A 22,984-nucleotide genomic window follows, 5' to 3' on the forward strand; every position below is an offset into this window, starting at 1 on the left:
TTATAGGGTGAGGGAAGGCAGGGCGAGGCAGTCATGGTTAACACTTTGATTACTCTAGGGATAATTAACACATTATTATAGGGTGAGGGGAGGCAGGGTGAGGCAGGGGAGGCAGGGGAGGCAGGGTGAGGGGAGGCAGGGGGGCAGGGGAGGCAGGGTGAGGCAGGGGAGGCAGGGTGAGGGGAGGCAGGGGGGCAGGGGAGGCAGGGTGAGGGGAGGCAGGGGAGGCAGGGGGGCAGGGGAGGCAGGGTGAGGGGAGGCAGGGTGAGGGGAGGCAGGGGGGCAGGGTGAGGGAGGCAGGGAGGGGGGCAGGGTGAGGGGAGGCAGGGTGAGGGGAGGCAGGGTGAGGCAGTCATGGGAGGATAATTAACACATTATTATAGGGTGAGGGGAGGCAGGAGGCAGGGCGAGGGGAGGCAGGGGGGAGGCAGTCATGGTTAACACTTTGATTACTCTAGGGATAATTAACACATTATTATAGGGTGAGGGGAGGCAGGGAGGCAGGGCGAGGGGAGGCAGGGGAGGCAGGGCGAGGCAGGGGAGGCGAGGCTGGGCGAGGCAGGGTGAGGGGAGGCAGGGTGAGGGGAGGCAGGGGAGGCAGGGTGAGGGGAGGCAGGGCGAGGCAGTCATGGTTAACACTTTGATTACTCTAGGGATAATTTACACATTATTATAGGGTGAGGGGAGGCAGGGCGAGGCAGGGGAGGCAGGGGGGGCAGGGTGAGGCAGGGGAGGCAGAGTGAGGGGAGGCAGGGGGAGGGGAGGCAGGGTGAGGGGAGGCAGGGTGAGGCAGGGGAGGCAGGGTGAGGGGAGGCAGGGGAAGCAGGGAGGCAGGGCGAGGCAGGGGAGGCAGGGTGAGGCAGGCGAGGGGAGGCAGGGTGAGGGGAGGCAGGGGAGGCAGGGGAGGCAGGGCGAGGGGAGGCAGGGCGAGGCAGGGGAGGCGAGGCGAGGCAGGGTGAGGCAGGGTGAGGGGAGGCAGGGCGAGGCAGGGAGGCGAGGCGAGGCAGGGCGAGGCAGGGTGAGGGGAGGCAGGGGCGAGGCAGGGGGGCAGGGGAGGGGAGGCAGAGGAGGCAGGGGGGCAGGGTGAGGCAGGGGAGGCAGGGTGAGGGGAGGCAGGGTGAGGGGAGGCAGGGCGAGGCAGGGGAGGCAGGGTGAGGGGAGGCAGGGCGAGGCAGGGGAGGGGAGGCAGGGCGAAGCAGGGGAGGCAGGCGAGGCAGGGTGAGGGGAGGCAGGGTGAGGGAGGCAGGGGAGGCAGGGCGAGGCAGGGCAGGGGAGGCAGGGCGAGGCAGGGGGGCGAGGCGAGGCAGGGGAGGGGAGGCAGGGCGAGGCAGGGTGAGGGACAGGGCGAGGCAGGGGAGGCGAGGCGAGGCAGGGGAGGCAGGGTGAGGGGGAGGCAGGGGGAGGCAGGGGATGCAAGGCAGGGGAGGCAGGGTGAGGCAGGGGAGGCAGGGGAGGCAGGGAGGCAGGGAGGGGAGGCAGGGCGAGGGGAGGCAGGGCGAGGGGAGGCAGGGGAGGCGAGGCGAGGCAGGGGAGGAGGCAGGGCGAGGCAGGGTGAGGAGGCAGGGCGAGGCAGGAGGAGGCGAGACAGGGCGAGGCAGGGCGAGGCAGGGGAGGCGAGGCAGGGGAGGCGAGGCGAGGCAGGGGAGGCAGGGCGAGGCAGGGGAGACAGGGCGAGGCAGGGGAGACAGGGCGAGGCAGGGGAGACAGGGCGAGGCAGGGCGAGGCAGGGGAGGCAGGGCGAGGCAGACTACTGTCTGAGGCCTGGAGGTCGATGGTAACCCAGACTACTGTCTGAGGCCTGGAGGTCGATGGTAACCCAGACTACTGTCTGAGGCCTGGAGGTCGATGGTAACCCAGACTACTGTCTGAGGCCTGTCGGTCGATGGTAACCCAGACTACTGTCTGAGGCCTGTCGGTCGATGGTAACCCAGACTACTGTCTGAGGCCTGGAGGTCGATGGTAACCTAGACTACTGTCTGAGGCCTGGAGGTCCCTTGACAGAACTGACAGGATAATACCACACCCACACAGACACCCACACACACCCCTCCCCACCTACACACTCTCCCCACCTACACACTCTCCCCACCTACACACTCTCCCCACCTACACACTCCCGGTTGTCGGGGGTTAAGGGACGGTTGTCGGGGGGACAGGGGATGGTTGTCAGGGGCTCAGGGGATGGTTGTCGGGGGTTCAGGGATGGTTGTCGGGGGTTCAGGGGATGGTTGCCAGGGGCTCAGGGATGGTTGTCGGGGGGTTCAGGGGATGGTTGCCAGGGGCTCAGGGGATGGTTGCCAGGGGCTCAGGGATGGTTGTCGAGAGCTCAGAGTTAGTGTGTCAGGGGCTCAGGGGATGGTTGTCAGGGGCTCAGGGATGGTTGTCAGGGGCTCAGGGGATGGTTGTCAGGGGCTCAGGGAATGGTTGTCAGGGGCTCAGGGGATGGTTGTCAGGGGCTCAGGGGATGGTTGTCAGGGGCTCAGGGGATGGTTGTCAGGGGCTCAGGGGATGGTTGTCAGGGGCTCAGCTGATGGTTGTCGAGAGCTCAGAGTTAATGTGTCAGGGTGGTGTTGTGTCTGCCTTACCTTGACCTTCTCTTGAAGCTTTCCGAGCCGCACGGTGTCCTCCACAATCCTGCTGATCACCCCCTGCTTGTCGTGCTCTAGGGACGAGGCCTGCGGAGGGAGAGAGGAGACAGGGAGGGTTACGGATCTGGGAGAGGAGTGGAGGAGGAGAGCGAGAGAGGGATGAGGAGGGAGGGAGAGCGAGAGAGGGATGAGGAGGGAGGGAGAGCGAGACAGAGGTATGAGAAGGGAGGGATGAGGAGGAAGGAGAGCGAGAGAGGGATGAGGAGGGAGGGAGAGCGAGAGAGGGATGAGGAGGGAGGGAGAGCGAGAGAGGGATGAGAAGGGAGGGAGAGCGAGTGAGAGAGGGATGAGGAGGGAGGGAGAGCGAGAGAGGGATGAGGAGGGATGGAGAGCGAGAGAAGGATGAGGAGGGAGAGCGAGAGATGGATGAGGAGGGAGCGAGGGAGGGATGAGGAGGGAGCGAGGGAGGGAGGGATGAGGGGAGGGAGGGAGAGCGAGCAAGCGAGAGAGGGATGAGGAAGGAGAGAGGGATGAGGGAGCGAGAGAGGGATGAGGAGGGAGCGAGAGAGAAGGATGAGGAGGGAGGGAGGAATGACGGGAGGGAGGGATAATGAAGGAGGCGGAGCGAGAGAGAGAGATAAGGAAGGAGGGAGTACGAGAGAGGGATAAGGAAGGAGGGAGAGCAAGAGAGGGAGGGATAAGGAAGGAGGGAGAGAGAGGGATAAGGAAGGAGGGAGAGCGAGAGAGGGATAAGGAAAGAGGGAGAGAGAGAGAGAGGGAGGGATAAGGAAAGAGGGAGAGAGAGGGATAAGGAAGGAGGGAGAGCGAGAGAGGGATAAGGAAAGAGGGAAAGAGAGAGGGATAAGGAAGGAGGGGAGAGAGAGGGATAAGGAAGGAGGGAGAGGGAGGGATAAGGAAGGAGGGAGAGAGAGGGATAAGGAAGGAGGGAGAGCGAGAGAGGGAGGGATAAGGAAAGAGGGAGAGAGAGGGATAAGGAAGGAGGGAGAGCGAGAGAGGGATAAGGAAAGAGGGAAAGAGAGAGGGATAAGGAAGGAGGGAGAGAGGGATAAGGAAGGAGGGAGAGCGAGAGAGGGAGGGATAAGGAAGGAGGGAGAGCGAGAGAGGGATAAGGAAGGAGGGGGAGCGAGAGAGGGATAAGGAAGGAGGGAGAGCGAGAGAGAGAGGGATAAGGAAGGAGGGAGAGCGAGAGAGGGAGGGATAAGGAAGGAGGGAGAGCAAGAGAGGGAGGGATAAGGAAGAGGGAGAGCAAGAGAGGGATAAGGAAGGAGGGAGAGCGAGAGAGGGATAAGGAAGGAGGGAGAGCGAGAGAGAGAGGGATAAGGAAGGAGGGAGAGCGAGAGAGGGAGGGATAAGGAAGGAGGGAGAGAGAGGGATAAGGAAGGAGGGAGAGAGAGGGATAAGGAAGGAGGGGAGAGCGAGAGAGAGAGGGATAAGGAAGGAGGGAGAGCGAGAGAGGGAGGGATAAGGAAGGAGGGAGAGCGAGAGAGGGAGGGATAAGGAAGGAGGGAGAGCGAGAGAGGGAGGGATAAGTTAAGAGGGAGAGCGAGAGAGAGAGGGATAAGGAAGGAGGGAGAGCGAGAGAGAGAGGGATAAGGAAGGAGGGAGAGAGAGAGGGGGAGGGAAGGAGGGAGGGAGAGAGGGAGGGATAAGGAAGGAGGGAGAGCGAGAGAGGGAGGGATAAGGAAGGAGGGAGAGCGAGAGAGGGAGGGATAAGGAAGGAGGGAGAGCGAGAGAGGGAGGGATAAGGAAAGAGGGAGAGCAAGAGAGGGAGGGAGGGATAAGGAAGGAGGGAGGGAGATAGGTTCATTAACAAGATAACCACATTATGCTAACCAGCTACAGTAACAAGATAACCACATTATGCTAACCAGCTACAGTAACAAGATAACCACATTATGCTAACCAGCTACAGTAACAAGATAACCACATTATGCTAACCAGCTACAGTAACAAGATAACCACATTATGCTAACCAGCTACCCCCCCAGTCAGTCAGTCAAACACAGTCAGCCAGTCTAACAGCCCCCCTTACTAACTGTGGTAAAGTAATGTACATCACACGCACAAAAGATTCTTGTTCCTGTGGCAGGGTAGCCTAGTGGTTAGAGTGTAGAGGCGGCAGGGTAGCCTAGTGGTTAGAGTGTAGAGGCGGCAGGGTAGCCTAGTGGTTAGAGTGTAGAGGAGGCAGGGTAGCCTAGTGGTTAGAGTGTAGAGGCGGCAGGGTAGCCTAGTGGTTAGAGTGTAGAGGCGGCAGGGTAGCCTAGTGGTTAGAGTGTAGAGGCGGCAGGGTAGCCTAGTGGTTAGAGTGTAGAGGCGGCAGGGTAGCCTAGTGGTTAGAGTGTAGAGGCGGCAGGGTAGCCTAGTGGTTAGAGCGTTGGACTAGTAACCGAAAGGTTGCAAGTTCAAATCCCCGAGCTGACAAGGTACAAATCTGTCGTTCCTCCCCTGAACAGACAGTTAACCCACTGTTCCTAGACCAGTTAACCCACTGTTCCTAGACCAGTTAACCCACTGTTCCTAGACCAGTTAACCCACTGTTCCTAGACCAGTTAACCCACTGTTCGTAGGCCGTCATTGGAAATAAGAATTTGTTCTTAACTGACTTGTTGAATAAAGGTAAAGAAAAAAAAAAAGATAAAAAAAAAAGAGATTCTATTGTTCAGATGTTCGGAGACATGGATCAATGAACTGTATGTAACGACGTAGAGACTACTGCCACTGAGACACACTTCTAACAGACCGACAACCTGGACTCCAGCCTACTGCCAGAGTCCAGGTTACAGAGTACCAGGACCAACTGGACTCCAGAGTCCAGGTTCGGCTGGCAGGACCAACTCGTCTGGACTGGAACTGCCACTGAGACACACTTCCAACAGACCGACAACTTAGCCTCACAGAGTCCAGGTTCGGCTGGCAGGACCAACAGTCTGGACCAGAGTCCAGGTTCGGCTGGCAGGTCTGGACTCCAGAGTCCAGGTTCGGCTGGCAGGACCAACTCGTCTGGACTCCAGAAAAACACTGGTACTGCCACTGAGACACACTTCTAACAGACCGACAACTTAGCCTCAAGAGTCCAGGTTCGGCTGGCAGGACCAACTAGTCTGGACTCCAGAGTCCAGGTTCGGCTGGCAGGACCAACTCGTCTGGACTCCAGAAAAACACTGGAACTGCCACTGAGACACACTTCCAACAGACCGACAACTTAGCCTCCGGAGTCCAGGTTCGGCTGGCAGGACCAACTAGTCTGGACTCCAGAGTCCAGGTTCGGCTGGCAGGACCAACTCGTCTGGACTCCAGAAAAACACTGGAACTGCCACTGAGGCACACTTCCAACAGACCGACAACTTAGCCTCCAGAGTCCAGGTTCGGCTGGCAGGACCAACTCGTCTGGACTCCAGAAAAACACTGGTACTGCCACTGAGACACACTTCCAACAGACCGACAACTTAGCCTCCAGAGTCCAGGTTCAGCTGGCAGGACCAACTCGTCTGGACTCCAGAGTCCAGGTTCGGCTGGCAGGACCAACTCGTCTGGACTCCAGAAAAACACTGGAACTGCCACTGAGACACACTTCCAACAGACCGACAACTTAGCCTCCAGAGTCCAGGTTGGGCTGGCAGGACCAACTAGTCTGGACTCCAGAAAAACACTGGAACTGCCACTGAGACACACTTCCAACAGACCGACAACTTAGCCTCCAGAGTCCAGGTTGGGCTGGAAAAACACTGGAAGGACCACACTTCCAACAGTCTGGACTGGCAGGACCAGAAAACACTGGAACTGCCACTGAGACACACTTCCAACAGACCGACAACTTAGCCTCCAGAGTTCAGGTTCGGCTGAACTGCAGGACCAACTTCGTCTGGACTCCAGAAAAACCCTGGGTCTCAACCCCGCCCTGTGCAATTGGGTCCTGGACTTTGACGGGCCGCCCCCAGGTGGTGAGGGTAGGAAACAACATCTCCACCCAGTTGATCCTCAACACTGGGGCCCCACAAGGGCGCGTGCTCTGCCCACTCCTGTACTCCTGTTGGTATAATTTCATTATTCCAATATGTTTTCATTCATTGAATTCACTTAGTCTATTTTATGAGAATTGGTAAGATTCTTATTTGCATAAAATAGACAGAGACCAGTCTTATCAAATATAGATAATAGTATTTATTCTCGAAGCGCTGCCATGTAACCACGAACAACAGTTTATATACAAAATATGACGTCATAGGTCATAAAATATTCTGTCTCCCAACAGTTCAAAAGTTCATTCGCGACTTCAGAAGGTTTTTCATCCATCACCCTTCAGCAGATGCTAATGCTTCCAGCTAATGGAAAACCTAAGAATACACACAATGTCTTATCTGAACATTCCAGTGCTAAGTTGAGTCGGTTCAACCATAGGTTAATTACCCTTTCTGCTTACTGAACAAAAAAACACTTCCAATCTTCTCCAACCAGGCTGGAATGGTATTTATTTAGTGTAATTACCCCCCCTGTTACAGGCTCCACAATCCCTGACTTATGAATTCATATTGTTCTGTTTGTACAGTTCTGTTTAAAATGGGGATATTGTTTAGTCATTTATTCATAAAATTCCTATCAACTCCCTGTTCACCCACGACTGCGTGGCCAAGCACGCCTCCAACTCAATAATCAAGTTTGCAGACGACACAACAGTAGTAGGCTTGATTACCAACAATGACAAGACAGGCTACAGGGAGGAGGTAGGCACTCTGGGAGTGTGGAAAATAACTTCTAACTCAACGTCAACAAAACAAAGGAGATGATCGTGGACTTCAGGAAACAGCTGTCATGACGTTGGCCTGGGAGGTAGGTTTATGACAGTCATAAATACCTCTTCCCCCCTTTTTCCTCTCTCTACCCCCTACTGAGGTTACATTTGCAAACCCCTTGGTTAACATAGAGATTCGGGGAACATCAGAAGGTGGGGGGAAATTAACTATATTCTGGTAATCCGACCAATGGAACATATGCGGTGGTACTTAATGAATATGATGTCAGTTCGGTTGTCATCTGAGACATTCTCATCAATGATAAGATGACATAAACTCTACAGTGGAAAGTCTACACATCAGAGTTATCGGATTCACATGGAATTGTTGTTCAATTTAAATGTTTGAATATTAAATTATTTGTGATGGGATGAAATGTGATTTTTAGCTTCTAAAATGTGAGATTTGGGTTTTCAGAAGGTTAGGGCTCTGTTCAATCAGTGGCCCGCCCCTGTGAAGGGACATGGGCTATAAAACTTTTCAAACACTCCCTCCTCTCCCTTCAAAGCCTTGAAGACAGTATAACCTCCTGTTCTAAGGATGTCGGTCCGATGTCAGAATGGTTCAGATAAGAACTACAGAATGAAGCCAACATCAGCGTGAGCTTTGGTTGCGAATGGTATGAACTTTGAACTCTTATTCAGTACAGAAGTGATACCTCCTAGCCGTTGAGTTAGCAACAGCAGCTGCAAACACAGGTTAGGAAGGAACAGACAGAGTATCCCATCTACCTCACAACGACGTTACGACAAGGTAGCCAAACATTCTTCAAAGGACTCGGTTGGGCAACACGGCCTTCCATCTACCACCAACCTACTGAAGCGCAGCTGAGAGTAAATATTTATTGCATTTTCCTTTTCCAAATGGGCGGTAATTTAGAATGCATAAGAGACTGTATTTACGATAGCACAGCTTCTCCCTTTGTTCCTCAGTCTTCCCACTCTTTCACTCAACCCAGCCCCTTTTCTTTTGTGTAACCAGCTGTAATATCTGTTCCGCCCACTAGGTTTTCCTTTACGACGTAAAATATTACGAGGTCTTTAAGAGTTTATTCGGAAGATAACAGCTCTATAAATATTATTTTGTGGTGCCCCGACTCTCTACTTAATTACATTTACATGATTTGCTCAATCAGGTCATATTAATTACGGAGAAATTATTTTATAGAATAGCATGTCATATTACTTAATCCGGCATAGCCAAAGACACGACACGTATCTATAGAGATCTATACCATCTCTGTCATGGTGTCTACCTGCAGTATGTAATCTATAGATATCTATATCATCTCTGTCATGGTGTCAACCTGCAGTATGTATCTATAGATATCTATATCATCTCTGTCATGGTGTCTACCTGCAGTATGTATCTATAGATATCTATACCATCTCTGTCATGGTGTCTAGCTGCAGTGATGGGCCCTCTGTGGTACGATGTGATACATATCTATAGAGATCTATACCATCTCTGTCATGGTGTCTACCTGCAGTATGTATCTATAGAGATCTATACCATCTCTGTCATGGTGTCTACCTGCAGTGATGGGCCCTCTGTGGTATGATGTGATACGTATCTATAGATATCTATACCATCTCTGTCATGGTGTCTACCTGCAGTATGTATCTATAGAGATCTATACCATATCGACAGGACAGCAGTGGAGAAGGTGGAAAGTTTTAAGTTCCTCGGCGTACACATCACCGACAAAACTGAATGAACATCAGGAGGCTGAAGATTTTCGGCTTTTCACCTAAAACCCTCACAAACTTTTACAGATGCACAATCGAGAGCATCCTGTCGGGCTGTATCACCGCCTGGTACGGCAACTGCACCTCCCGCAACCGTAAGGCTCTCCAGAGGGTAGTGAGGTCTGCACAACGCATCACCAGGGGCAAACTACCTGCCCTCCAGGACACCTACACCACCCGATGTTACAGGAAGGCCATAAAGATCATCAAGGACAACAACCACCCGAACCACTGCCTGTTCACCCCGCTATCATCCAGAAGGCGAGGTCAGTACAGGTGCATCAAAGCTGGGAGCGAGAGACTGAAAAACAGCTTCTATCTCAAGGCCATCAGACTGTTAAACAGCCATCACTAATTTGATGTGATGTGTGTGTGTGTGCGTGTGTGTGTGTTATACCATGTATACTAGCTGGTCTCTCTCCTGTGTGGTCTTCTCAGCCAGAGCTACGATAGAGGACAGGTAGTGATGGGCTCTCATCTCCTTCTCTATAGAGTCATCAACTTGTTGCTTCAACAGGCCTATACGCCTCTGGGCCTTCCTGTGAGAGAGGGAGAGTGAGAGAGCGAGAGAGAGCAAGAGAGAGAGAGAGAGAAAGAGAGAGCGTGAGAGAGAGAGAGAGAGAGAGAGAGAGAGAGAGAGAGAGAGAGAGAGAGAGAGAGAGAGAGAGTGAGAGAGAGAGGAGAGTGAGAGAGAGCGAGAGAGAGGGAGAGAGGGAGAGTGAGAGAGTGAGCGAGAGAGAGAGGAGGGAAGGGGAGGTAGATACAGTGAGAGAGAGAGCGAGAGGAGGGAAGGGGAGGTAGATACAGAGAGAGAGGGGCAGAGTGTTGATCACAGGAACACATTTCTAACACCTTGCAGAGAGAGATACAGAGATAGAGATAGAGAGAAAGAGAGAGTGAGAGGGGCAGAGGGCATTGTGTTGATCACAGGAACACATTTCTAACACCTTGCAGAGAGATTGACACATTGAGATTGAGGGCTGTTTTTTTCCATACAAGGAACTAACAGCTGTTCCCTCAGAGTCTCCAGATACATACAGGAACTAACAGCTGTTCCCTCAGAGTCTCCAGATACATACAGGAACTAACAGCTGTTCCCTCAGAGTCTCTAGATACATACAGGAACTAACAGCTGTTCCCTCAGAGTCTCCAGATACATACAGGAACTAACAGCTGTTCCCTCAGAGTCTCCAGATACATACAGGAACTAACAGCTGTTCCCTCAGAGTCTCCAGATACATACAGGAACTAACAGCCGTTCCCTCAGAGTCTCCAGATACATACAGGAACTAACAGCTGTTCCCTCAGAGTCTCCAGATACATACAGGAACTAACAGCTGTTCCCTCAGAGTCTCCAGATACATACAGGAACTAACAGCCGTTCCCTCAGAGTCTCCAGATACATACAGGAACTAACAGCCGTTCCCTCAGAGTCTCCAGATACATACAGGAACTAACAGCCGTTCCCTCAGAGTCTCCAGATACATACAGGAACTAACAGCTGTTCCCTCAGAGTCTCTAGATACATACAGGAACTAACAGCTGTTCCCTCAGAGTCTCCAGATACATACAGGAACTAACAGCTGTTCCCTCAGAGTCTCCAGATACATACAGGAACTAACAGCTGTTCCCTCAGAGTCTCCAGATACATACAGGAACTAACAGCTGTTCCCTCAGAGTCTCCAGATACATACAGGAACTAACAGCTGTTCCCTCAGAGTCTCCAGATACATACAGGAACTAACAGCTGTTCCCTCAGAGTCTCCAGATACATACAGGAACTAAAAGCTGTTCCCTCAGTCTCCAGATACATACAGGAACTAACAGCTGTTCCCTCAGAGTCTCCAGATACATACAGGAACTAACAGCTGTTCCCTCAGAGTCTCCAGATACATACAGGAACTAACAGCTGTTCCCTCAGAGTCTCCAGATACATACAGGAACTAAAAGCTGTTCCCTCAGTCTCCAGATACATACAGGAACTAACAGCTGTTCCCTCAGAGTCTCCAGATACATACAGGAACTAACAGCTGTTCCCTCAGAGTCTCCAGATACATACAGGAACTAACAGCTGTTCCCTCAGACTCTCTAGATACATACAGGAACTAACAGCTGTTCCCTCAGAGTCTCCAGATACATACAGGAACTAACAGCTGTTCCCTCAGAGTCTCCAGATACATACAGGAACTAACAGCTGTTCCCTCAGAGTCTCTAGATACATACAGGAACTAACAGCTGTTCCCTCAGAGTCTCTAGATACATACAGGAACTAACAGCTGTTCCCTCAGAGTCTCCAGATACATACAGGAACTAACAGCTGTTCCCTCAGAGTCTCCAGATACATACAGGAACTAACAGCTGTTCCCTCAGAGTCTCCAGATACATACAGGAACTAACAGCTGTTCCCTCAGAGTCTCTAGATACATACAGGAACTAACAGCTGTTCCCTCAGAGTCTCCAGATACATACAGGAACTAATAGCTGTTCCCTCAGAGTCTCCAGATACATACAGGAACTAACAGCTGTTCCCTCAGAGTCTCCAGATACATACAGGAACTAACAGCTGTTCCCTCAGAGTCTCTAGATACATACAGGAACTAACAGCTGTTCCCTCAGAGTCTCTAGATACATACAGGAACTAACAGCTGTTCCCTCAGAGTCTCCAGATACATACAGGAACTAACAGCTGTTCCCTCAGAGTCTCCAGAAACATACAGGAACTAACAGCTGTTCCCTCAGAGTCTCTAGATACATACAGGAACTAACAGCTGTTCCCTCAGAGTCTCCAGATACATACAGGAACTAACAGCTGTTCCCTCAGAGTCTCCAGATACATACAGGAACTAACAGCCGTTCCCTCAGAGTCTCCAGATACATACAGGAACTAACAGCCGTTCCCTCAGAGTCTCCAGATACATACAGGAACTAACAGCTGTTCCCTCAGAGTCTCCAGATACATACAGGAACTAACAGCTGTTCCCTCAGAGTCTCCAGATACATACAGGAACTAACAGCTGTTCCCTCAGAGTCTCCAGATACATACAGGAACTAACTACTACTGTAGACCAGAGCCCTATGGCACCCTGTTCCCTATATAGTGGTACTACTATAGACCAGAGCCCTATTCCCTATATAGTGGTACTACTATAGACCAGAGCGCTATTCCCTATATAGTGGTACTACTATAGACCAGAGCCCTATTCCCTATATAGTGGTACTACTATAGACCAGAGCCCTATTCCCTATATAGTGGTACTACTATAGACCAGAGCCCTAACCCCTATATATAGTGGTACTACTATAGACCAGAGCCCTATGGCACCCTATCCCCTATATATATGTCAGCAGTGAGGTTAGAGGTCAGGGGTCAGGGTCTGAGTACCTGTTGGCATGTCGGGACACCTCCAGGTCAGCCTCCAGACTCTTGATGTCAGCAGTCAGGTTGGTTTTGTCCAACAGCAGACTGTTCTTCTCTGTCTGTAGACTAGTCACTCTCTGCTGCAGCTCCTCTAGCTCAGTCTGCTGACGGCCTGAGTCAGCCTCCAGTTGGCTACGGTAGAGAACACACACACACACACACACACACACACACACACACACACACACACACACACTTTATGATTGTAGTTAAAACATGGAGACTATCTACAGCTGTTCATCATCTCTGTTCCTCATCTCTGTTCCTCATCTCTGTTCCTCGTCTCTGTTCATCGTCTCTGTTCATCGTCTCTGTTCCTCGTCTCTGTTCCTCGTCTCTGTTCCTCGTCTCTGTTCCTCATCCCTGTTCATCATCTCTGTTCCTCATCTCTGTTCCTCATCTCTGTTCATCATCTCTGTTCCTCATCTCTGTTCCTCATCTCTGTTCCTCATCTCTGTTCCTCATCTCTGTTCCTCATCTCTGTTCATCATCTCTGTTCCTCGTCTCTGTTCCTCGTCTCTGTTCCTCATCCCTGTTCATCGTCTCTGTTCCTCGTCTCTGTTCCTCGTCTCTGTTCCTCATCCCTGTTCATCGTCTCTGTTCCTCGTCTCTGTTCCTCGTCTCTGTCCCTCGTCTCTGTCCCTCGTCTCTGTCCCTCGTCTCTGTCCCTCGTCTCTGTTCCTCGTCTCTGTTCCTCGTCTCTGTTCCTCGTCTCTGTTCCTCGTCTCTGTTCCTCGTCTCTGTTCCTCGTCTCTGTTCCTCGTCTCTGTTCCTCGTCTCTGTTCCTCGTCTCTGTTCCTCGTCTCTGTTCCTCGTCTCTGTTCCTCGTCTCTGTTCCTCGTCTCTGTTCCTCATCTCTGTTCCTCATCTCTGTTCCTCATCTCTGTTCTATCTACAGCTGTCTTCCAGTGTTCATCCCAGTGTATTATAACTACCGTTTGAGTTTGGTGGTGATGGTGTGGTGTTCATCCCAGTGTATTATAACTACCGTTTGAGTTTGGTGGTGATGGTGTGGTGTTCATCCCAGTGTATTATAACTACCGTTTGAGTTTGGTGGTGATGGTGTGGTGTTCATCCCAGTGTATTATAACTAACTACCGTTTGAGTTTGGTGGTGATGGTGTGGTGTTCATCCCAGTGTATTATAACTAACTACCGTTTGAGTTTGGTGGTGATGGTGTGGTGTTCATCCCAGTGTATTATAACTAACTACCGTTTGAGTTTGGTGGTGATGGTGTGGTGTTCATCCCAGTGTATTATAACTACCGTTTGAGTTTTGAGTTTGGTGGTGATGGTGATGGTGTTCATCCCAGTGTATTATAACTACCGTTTGAGTTTGGTGGTGATGGTGTGGTGTTCATCCCAGTGTATTATAATGGTGTGGTGTTCATACCTACCGTTTGAGTTTGGTGGTGATGGTGTGGTGTTTCATCCCAGTGTATTATAACTAACTACCGTTTGAGTTTGGTGGTGATGGTGTGGTGTTCATCCCAGTGTATTATAACTACCGTTTGAGTTTGGTGGTGATGGTACCGTTTGAGTTTGTGGTGATGGTGTGGTGTTCATCCCAGTGTATTATAACTACCGTTTGAGTTTGGTGGCGATGGTGTGGTGTTCATCCCAGTGTATTATAACTAACTACCGTTTGAGTTTGGTGGGGATGGTGTGGTGTTCATCCCAGTGTATTATAACTAACTACCGTTTGAGTTTGGTGGTGATGGTGTGGTGTTCATCCCAGTGTATTATAACTACCGTTTGAGTTTGGTGGTGATGGTGTGGTGTTCATCCCAGTGTATTATAACTACCGTTTGAGTTTGGTGGTGATGGTGTGGTGTTCATCCCAGTGTATTATAACTACCGTTTGAGTTTGGTGGTGATGGTGTGGTGTTCATCCCAGTGTATTATAACTACCGTTTGAGTTTGGTGGTGATGGTGTGGTGTTCATCCCAGTGTATTATAACTAACTACCGTTTGAGTTTGGTGGTGATGGTGTGGTGTTCATCCCAGTGTATTATAACTAACTACCGTTTGAGTTTGGTGGCGATGGTGTGGTGTTCATCCCAGTGTATTATACCTACCGTTTGAGTTTGGTGGTGATGGTGTGGTGTTCATCCCAGTGTATTATAACTACCGTTTGAGTTTGGTGGTGATGGTGTGGTGTTCATCCCAGTGTATTATAACTAACTACCGTTTGAGTTTTTGATGGTGTGGTGTTCATCCCAGTGATGGTGTGGTGTTCATCCCAGTGTATTATAACTAACTACCGTTTGAGTTTGGTGGTGATGGTGTGGTGTTCATCCCAGTGTATTATAACTACCGTTTGAGTTTGGTGGTGATGGTGTGGTGTTCATCCCAGTGTATTATAACTAACTACCGTTTGAGTTTGGTGGTGATGGTGTGGTGTTCATCCCAGTGTATTATAACTAACTACCGTTTGAGTTTGGTGGTGATGGTGTGGTGTTCATCCCAGTGTATTATAACTACCGTTTGAGTTTGGTGGTGATGGTGTGGTGTTCATCCCAGTGTATTATAACTACCGTTTGAGTTTGGTGGTGATGGTGTGGTGTTCATCCCAGTGTATTATAACTAACTACCGTTTGAGTTTGGTAGTGATGGTGTGGTGTTCATCCCAGTGTATTATAACTACCGTTTGAGTTTGGTGGTGATGGTGTGGTGTTCATCCCAGTGTATTATAACTACCGTTTGAGTTTGGTGGTGATGGTGTGGTGTTCATCCCAGTGTATTATAACTACCGTTTGAGTTTGGTGGTGATGGTGTGGTGTTCATCCCAGTGTATTATAACTACCGTTTGAGTTTGGTGGTGATGGTGTGGTGTTCATCCCAGTGTATTATAACTACCGTTTGAGTTTGGTGGTGATGGTGTGGTGTTCATCCCAGTGTATTATAACTACCGTTTGAGTTTGGTGGTGATGGTGTGGTGTTCATCCCAGTGTATTATAACTAACTACCGTTTGAGTTTGGTGGTGATGGTGTGGTGTTCATCCCAGTGTATTATAACTACCGTTTGAGTTTGGTGGGGATGGTGTGGTGTTCATCCCAGTGTATTATAACTACCGTTTGAGTTTGGTGGTGATGGTGTGGTGTTCATCCCAGTGTATTATAACTAACTACTGTTTGAGTTTGGTGGTGATGGTGTGGTGTTCATCCCAGTGTATTATAACTACCGTTTGAGTTTGGTGGTGATGGTGTGGTGTTCATCCCAGTGTATTATAACTACCGTTTGAGTTTGGTGGTGATGGTGTGGTGTTCATCCCAGTGTATTATAACTACCGTTTGAGTTTGGTGGGGATGGTGTGGTGTTCATCCCAGTGTATTATAACTACCGTTTGAGTTTGGTGGGGATGGTGTGGTGTTCATCCCAGTGTATTATAACTACCGTTTGAGTTTGGTGGCGATGGTGTGGTGTTCATCCCAGTGTATTATAACTAACTACCGTTTGAGTTTGGTGGTGATGGTGTGGTGTGATGGTGTGGTGTTCATCCCAGTGTGTATTATAACTACCGTTTGAGTTTGGTGGTGATGGTGTGGTGTTCATCCCAGTGTATTATAACTACCGTTTGAGTTTGGTGGTGATGGTGTGGTGTTCATCCCAGTGTATTATAATAACTACCGTTTGAGTTTGGTGGTGATGGTGTGGTGTTCATCCCAGTGTATTATAACTACCGTTTGAGTTTGGTGGTGATGGTGTGGTGTTCAGTGTATTATCCCGTTTGAGTTTGGTGGTGATGGTGTGGTGTATTATAACTAACTACCGTTTGAGTTTGGTGGTGATGGTGTGGTGTTCATCCCAGTGTATTATAACTAACTACCGTTTGAGTTTGGTGGTGATGGTGTGGTGTTCATCCCAGTGTATTATAACTACCGTTTGAGTTTGGTGGTGATGGTGTGGTGTTCATCCCAGTGTATTATAACTACTACCGTTTGAGTTTGGTGGTGATGGTGTGGTGTTCATCCCAGTGTATTATAACTACCGTTTGAGTTTGGTGGTGATGGTGTGGTGTTCATCCCGTTTGAGTTTGGTGGTGAGTTCATCCCAGTATATTATAACTACCGTTTAACATCCCAGTGTATTAACTAACTACCGTTTGAGTTTGGTGGTGATGGTGTGGTGTTCATCCCAGTGTATTATAACTACCGTTTGAGTTTGGTGGTGATGGTGTGGTGTTCATCCCAGTGTATTATAACTACCGTTTGAGTTTGGTGGTGATGGTGTGGTGTTCATCCCAGTGTATTATAACTACCGTTTGAGTTTGGTTGAGTTTGGTGTTTGAGTTTGATGGTGATGGTGTTCATCCCAGTGTATTATAACTACCGTTTGAGTTTGGTGGTGATGGTGTGGTGTTCCCAGTGTATTATCCCGTTTGAGTTTGGTGGTGAGTGTATTATAACTACCGTTTGAGTTTGGTGGGGATGGTGTGGTGTTCATCCCAGTGTATTATAACTAACTACCGTTTGAGTTTGGTGGCGATGGCGTGGTGTTCATCCCAGCTGACTGCATTCTCCAGACTGCACCGTGCCTGCAGGTGTTCGGTCTGCAGAGTGTGGAGCTCTCTCCTCGTTACCTCCAGCTCCCCCTCCAGCCTCTGCTTCTCTGCCTCCAGCAACATCAGCTGCTTACACACCTTAGAGACTGGAGAGGAGGGAGGAGAGGGGGGAGGGAGGGACGATGAGGGAAGAGAGGAGTGAGGGAGGAGGGGAGAGAGAGAGAGGGGGGAGGAACAGTTCATGGAGATAACTTTAAACTCTGAAGATTTCTACCAGACACCTCCAGCAGGGTGACTTCTACCAGACACCTCCAGCAGGGTGACTTCTACCAGACACCTCCAGCAGGGTGACTTCTACCAGACGCCTCCAGCAGGGTGACGTCTACCAGACACCTCCAGCAGGGTGACTTCTACCAGACACCTCCAGCAGGGTGACTTCTACCAGACGCCTCCAGCAGGGTGACGTCTACCAGACACCTCCAGCAGGGTGACTTCTACCAGACACCTCCAGCAGGGTGACTTCTACCAGACACCTCTATTAGGGTTTGATTCAGCGTTAATATTAATGTGTAGAATGTAGAAACAGAATGTAACTAGTTTCTATAGTAGAATCTGAAAGAGGGAGGCTCAGGGGTGATTACTGGTGTCTGTCCCTACCTACCCTCAGTCAAATGTCTCCCATGACTGTCCTTAGCCTTCGTATGCTGCACCTCCAGCTGCTCTATCAGGACCTGGTTCTCCTGAAGTACCAGACGGGCCTGCTCCTGGAGCTGCCTCCTGGGGGGGGGGGGGAGATACCAAATTGACAAGACAGTGTCTCCTCTCTTTCTTACACACACACAAACAGGAACAGATAGACAGAGACAGGCAGTACTCACCACTCCTTGGGGCTGACTCCTCCTGACAGAGAGACAGGCAGTACTCACCACTCCTTGGGGCTGACTCCTCCTGACAGAGAGACAGTACTCCTTGTGGCTGACTCCTCCTGACAGAGAGACAGTACTCACCACTCCTTGGGGCTGACTCCTCCTGACAGAGAGACAGTACTCACCACTCCTTGTGGCTGACTCCTCCTGACAGAGAGACAGGCAGTACTCACCACTCCTTGGGGCTGACTCCTCCTGACAGAGAGACAGTACTCCTTGTGGCTGACTCCTCCAGACAGAGAGACAGGCAGTACTCACCACTCCTTGTGGCTGACTCCTCCAGACAGAGAGACAGTACTCACCACTCCTTGTGGCTGACTCCTCCAGACAGAGAGACAGTACTCACCACTCCTTGTGGCTGACTCCTCCAGACAGAGAGACAGTACTCACCACTCCTTGTGGCTGACTCCTCCAGACAGAGAGACAGTACTCACCACTCCTTGTGGCTGACTCCTCCTGACAGAGAGACAGTACTCACCAATCCTTGTGGCTGACTCCTCCTGACAGAGAGACAGTACTCACCACTCCTTGTGGCTGACTCCTCCTGACAGAGAGACAGTACTCACCATTCCTTGGCGCTGACTCCTCCTGACAGAGAGACAGTACTCACCACTCCTTGTGGCTGACTCCTCCTGACAGAGAGACAGTACTCACCACTCCTTGTGGCTGACTCCTCCTGACAGAGAGACAGTACTCACCACTCCTTGTGGCTGACTCCTCCAGACAGAGAGACAGTACTCACCACTCCTTGTGGCTGACTCCTCCAGACAGAGAGACAGTACTCACCACTCCTTGTGGCTGACTCCTCCTGACAGAGAGACAGTACTCACCAATCCTTGTGGCTGACTCCTCCAGACAGAGAGACAGTACTCACCACTCCTTGTGGCTGACTCCTCCAGACAGAGAGACAGTACTCACCAATCCTTGTGGCTGACTCCTCCTGACAGAGAGACAGTACTCACCAATCCTTGTGGCTGACTCCTCCTGACAGAGAGACAGTACTCACCACTCCTTGTGGCTGACTCCTCCTGACAGAGAGACAGTACTCACCATTCCTTGGGGCTGACTCCTCCTGACAGAGAGACAGTACTCACCATTCCTTGTGGCTGACTCCTCCTGACAGAGAGACAGTACTCACCACTCCTTGTGGATGACTCCTCCTGACAGAGAGACAGTACTCACCACTCCTTGTGGCTGACTCCTCCAGACAGAGAGACAGTACTCACCACTCCTTGTGGCTGACTCCTCCTGACAGAGAGACAGTACTCACCACTCCTTGTGGCTGACTCCTCCAGACAGAGAGACAGTACTCACCACTCCTTGTGGCTGACTCCTCCTGACAGAGAGACAGTACTCACCACTCCTTGTGGCTGACTCCTCCAGACAGAGAGACAGTACTCACCACTCCTTGTGGCTGACTCCTCCTGACAGAGACACAGTACTCACCACTCCTTGTGGCTGACTCCTCCTGACAGAGAGACAGTACTCACCACTCCTTGTGGCTGACTCCTCCAGACAGAGAGACAGGCAGTACTCACCACTCCTTGTGGCTGAGTCCTCCTGTCTGTTTCAGGTCCTGGTGTAGCTTCTGGTTCTCCTGCACCACCTCCTCCACACGGCCCCGGAACCTTCTCAACTCCTCCTACACACAACCAATCAATCAATCAATCAATTACACTGGATCACAAACACTACCTGGACAGCTCTCAGGGATCATAGGGCTCTGGTTTAAAGTAGTGCACTATATAGGGAATAGGGTGCCATAGGGCTCTGGTCTAAAGTAGTGCACTATATAGGGAATAGGGTGTCATTTAGTGTGACGTAGCTGAGCCAATTTCAACCAGAGCCTGGGTAGACCAGGCCATGGGACAAAGGGCTATTTCAACCAGAGCCTGGTAGACCAGGCCTCGAACAGTTTAGTGGGACATAGCTGAGCCTATTTCAACCAGATAGACCAGGGAATAGGTGTGCTCATTTCAACCAGAGCCTGTAGACCAGGATCAGTTTAGCAAAGCTGATTTCAACCAGAGCCTGGGTAGACCAGGCCTCTCTCTATCAGTTTAGTGTGACAAAGCTGAGCCTATTTCAACCAGAGCCTGGGTAGACCAGGCCTCTCTCTATCAGTTTAGTGTGACAAAGCTGAGCCCATTTCACCCAGAGCCTGGTAGACCAGGCCTCTTCAGTTTAGTGTGACAAAGCTGAATCAACCAGAGCCTGGGTAGACCAGGCTCTTCTATCAGTTTAGTGTGACAAAGCTGAGCCATCAACCAGAGGTAAGATGCCTCTTTATCAGTTTATGACAGCTGATGCCTATTTCAACCAGAGCCTTAGGCCTCTCTCATCAGTTTAATGTTATGAGCCTATTTCAACCAGAGCCTAATACTTTAATATACTGGCTGAGCATGATGCCAGTTATGGCTCTTAATCACTAATATACTGGCTGAGCATGATGCTTGTTAATGGCTCTCACTAATATACTGGGAGCATGAGGTCTTAATGGCTCTTAATCAAATATACTGGCTGAGCATGATGCATGGTTAATGGCTCTTAATCACTAATATACTGGCTGAGCATGATGCCTGGTTAATGGCTCTTAATCACTAATATACTGGCTGCATGATGCCTGTTAATGGCTCTTAATCACTAATATACTGGCTGAGCATGATGCCTGGTTTGGCTCTTAATCCATACTGGCTGAGCATGATGCCTGGTTAATGGCTCTTAATCACTAATATACTGGCTGAGCATGATGCCTGGTTAATGGCTCTTAATCTAATATACTCCCTGAGCATGATGCCTGGTTAATGGCCTAATCACTAATATACTGGCTGAGCATGATGCCTGGTTAATGGCTCTTAATCACTAATATACTGGCTGAGCATGATGCCTGGTTAATGGCTCTTAATCACTAATATACTGGCTGAGCATGATTGGTTGTAATCACTAATAACTGGCTGAGCATGATTTGGTTAATGGCTCCTAATCACTAATATACTGGCTGAGCATGATTGGTTATGGCTCTTAATCACTAATATACTGGCTGAGCATGATTGGTTAATGGCTCTTAATCACTAATATACTGGCTGAGCATGATGCCTGGTTAATGGCTCTTAATCACTAATATACTGGCTGAGCATGATGCCTGGTTAATGGCTCTTAATCACTAATATACTGGCTGAGCATGATGCCTGGTTAATGGCTCTTAATCACTAATATACTGGCTGAGCATGATGCCTGGTTAATGGCTCTTAATCACTAATATACTGGCTGAGCATGATGCCTGGTTAATGGCTCTTAATCACTAATATACTGGCTAGCATGATGCCTGGTTAATGGATAATGATTACTGGCTGAGCATGATGCCTGGTTAATGGCTCTTAATCACTAATATACTGGCTGAGCATGATGCCTGGTTAATGGCTCTTAATCACTAAATACTGGCTGAGCATGATGCCTGGTTAATGGCTCTAATCACTATATATACTGGCTGAGCATGATGCCTGGTTAATGGCTCTTAATCACTAATATACTGGCTGAGCATGATGCATGGTTAATGGCTCTTAATCACTAATATACTGGCTGAGCATGATGCATGGTTAATGGCTCTTAATCACTAATATACTGGCTGAGCATGATGCCATGGCTTCTTAATCCTAATATTGGCTGAGCATGATGCATGGTTAATGGCTCTTAATAATATACTGGCTGAGCATGATGCCTGGTTAATGGCTCTTAATCACTAATATACTGGCTGAGCATGATGCTGGTTAATGGCTCTTAATCACTAATATACTGTGAGCATGATGCCTGGTTAATGGCTCTTAATCACTAATATACTGGCTGAGCATGATGCCTGGTTTGGTTAATCACTAATATACTGGCTGAGCATGATGCCTGGTTAATGGCTCTTAAGACTAATATACTGGCTGAGCATGATGCATGGTTAATGGCTCTTAATCACTAATATACTGGCTGAGCATGATGCCTGGTTAATGGCTCTTAATCACTAATATACTGGCTGAGCATGATGCATGGTTAATGGCTCCTAATCACTAATATACTGGCTGAGCATGATGCATGGTTAATGGCTCCTAATACTAATATATAGCATCATGCATGGTTAATGATACTTGAGCATGATGCATGGTTAATGGCTCTTAATCACTAATATACTGGCTGAGCATGATGCATGGTTAATGGCTCTTAATCACTAATATACTGGCTGAGCATGATGTTTTGCTCTTAATCAGTAATATACTGGCTGAGCATGATGCCTGGTTAATGGCTCTTAATCACTAATATACTGGCTGAGCATGATGCCTGGTTAATGGCTCTTAATCATAATATACTGGCTGAGCATGATGCCTGGTTAATGGCTCTTAATCACTAATATACTGGCTGAGCATGATGCATGGTTAATGGCTCTTAATCACTAATATACTGGCTGAGCATGATGCATGGTTAATGGCTCTAATCACTAATATACTGGCTGAGCAAAAATGGCTCTAATCTATATACTGGCTAATATGGTTAAGCTGGCATGATGCCTGGTTAATGGCTCCTAATCACTAATATACTGGCTGCATGATGCATGGTTAATGGCTCATCACTTTAATATACTGGCTGAGCATGATGCCTGGTTAATGGCTCTTAATCACTAATATAAGCATGATGCCTGGATGGCTCTTAATCACTAATATACTGGCTGAGCATGAATGGTTAATTTTAATTTTAATATACTGGCTGAGCATGATGCCTGGTTAATGGCTCTAAGCTAATATACTGGCTGAGCATGATGCATGTTAATGGCTCTTAATCACTAATATACTGGCTGAGCATGATGCCTGGTTAATGGCTCTTAATCACTAATATACTGGCTGAGCATGATGCATGATGCTTAATGTTATATGAGCTATGGTTAAGACTAATACTGGCTGAGCATGATGCATGGCTCTTAATCACTAATATACTGGCTGAGCATGATGCTGG

The 22,984-nt window shown here is 49.5% G+C and overlaps 1 pseudogene; it reads right to left on the minus strand.

Moving 5' to 3' along the window:
- The window catches only part of LOC127918146 (centrosomal protein of 89 kDa-like), a 119,050-nt pseudogene that overhangs the window by 62,741 nt on the left and 33,325 nt on the right, over nt 1-22,984 (minus strand).

This window comes from Oncorhynchus keta, unplaced genomic scaffold, assembly GCF_023373465.1.
Source record: "Oncorhynchus keta strain PuntledgeMale-10-30-2019 unplaced genomic scaffold, Oket_V2 Un_contig_13387_pilon_pilon, whole genome shotgun sequence".
In the NCBI taxonomy this organism is placed as follows: domain Eukaryota; kingdom Metazoa; phylum Chordata; class Actinopteri; order Salmoniformes; family Salmonidae; genus Oncorhynchus; species Oncorhynchus keta.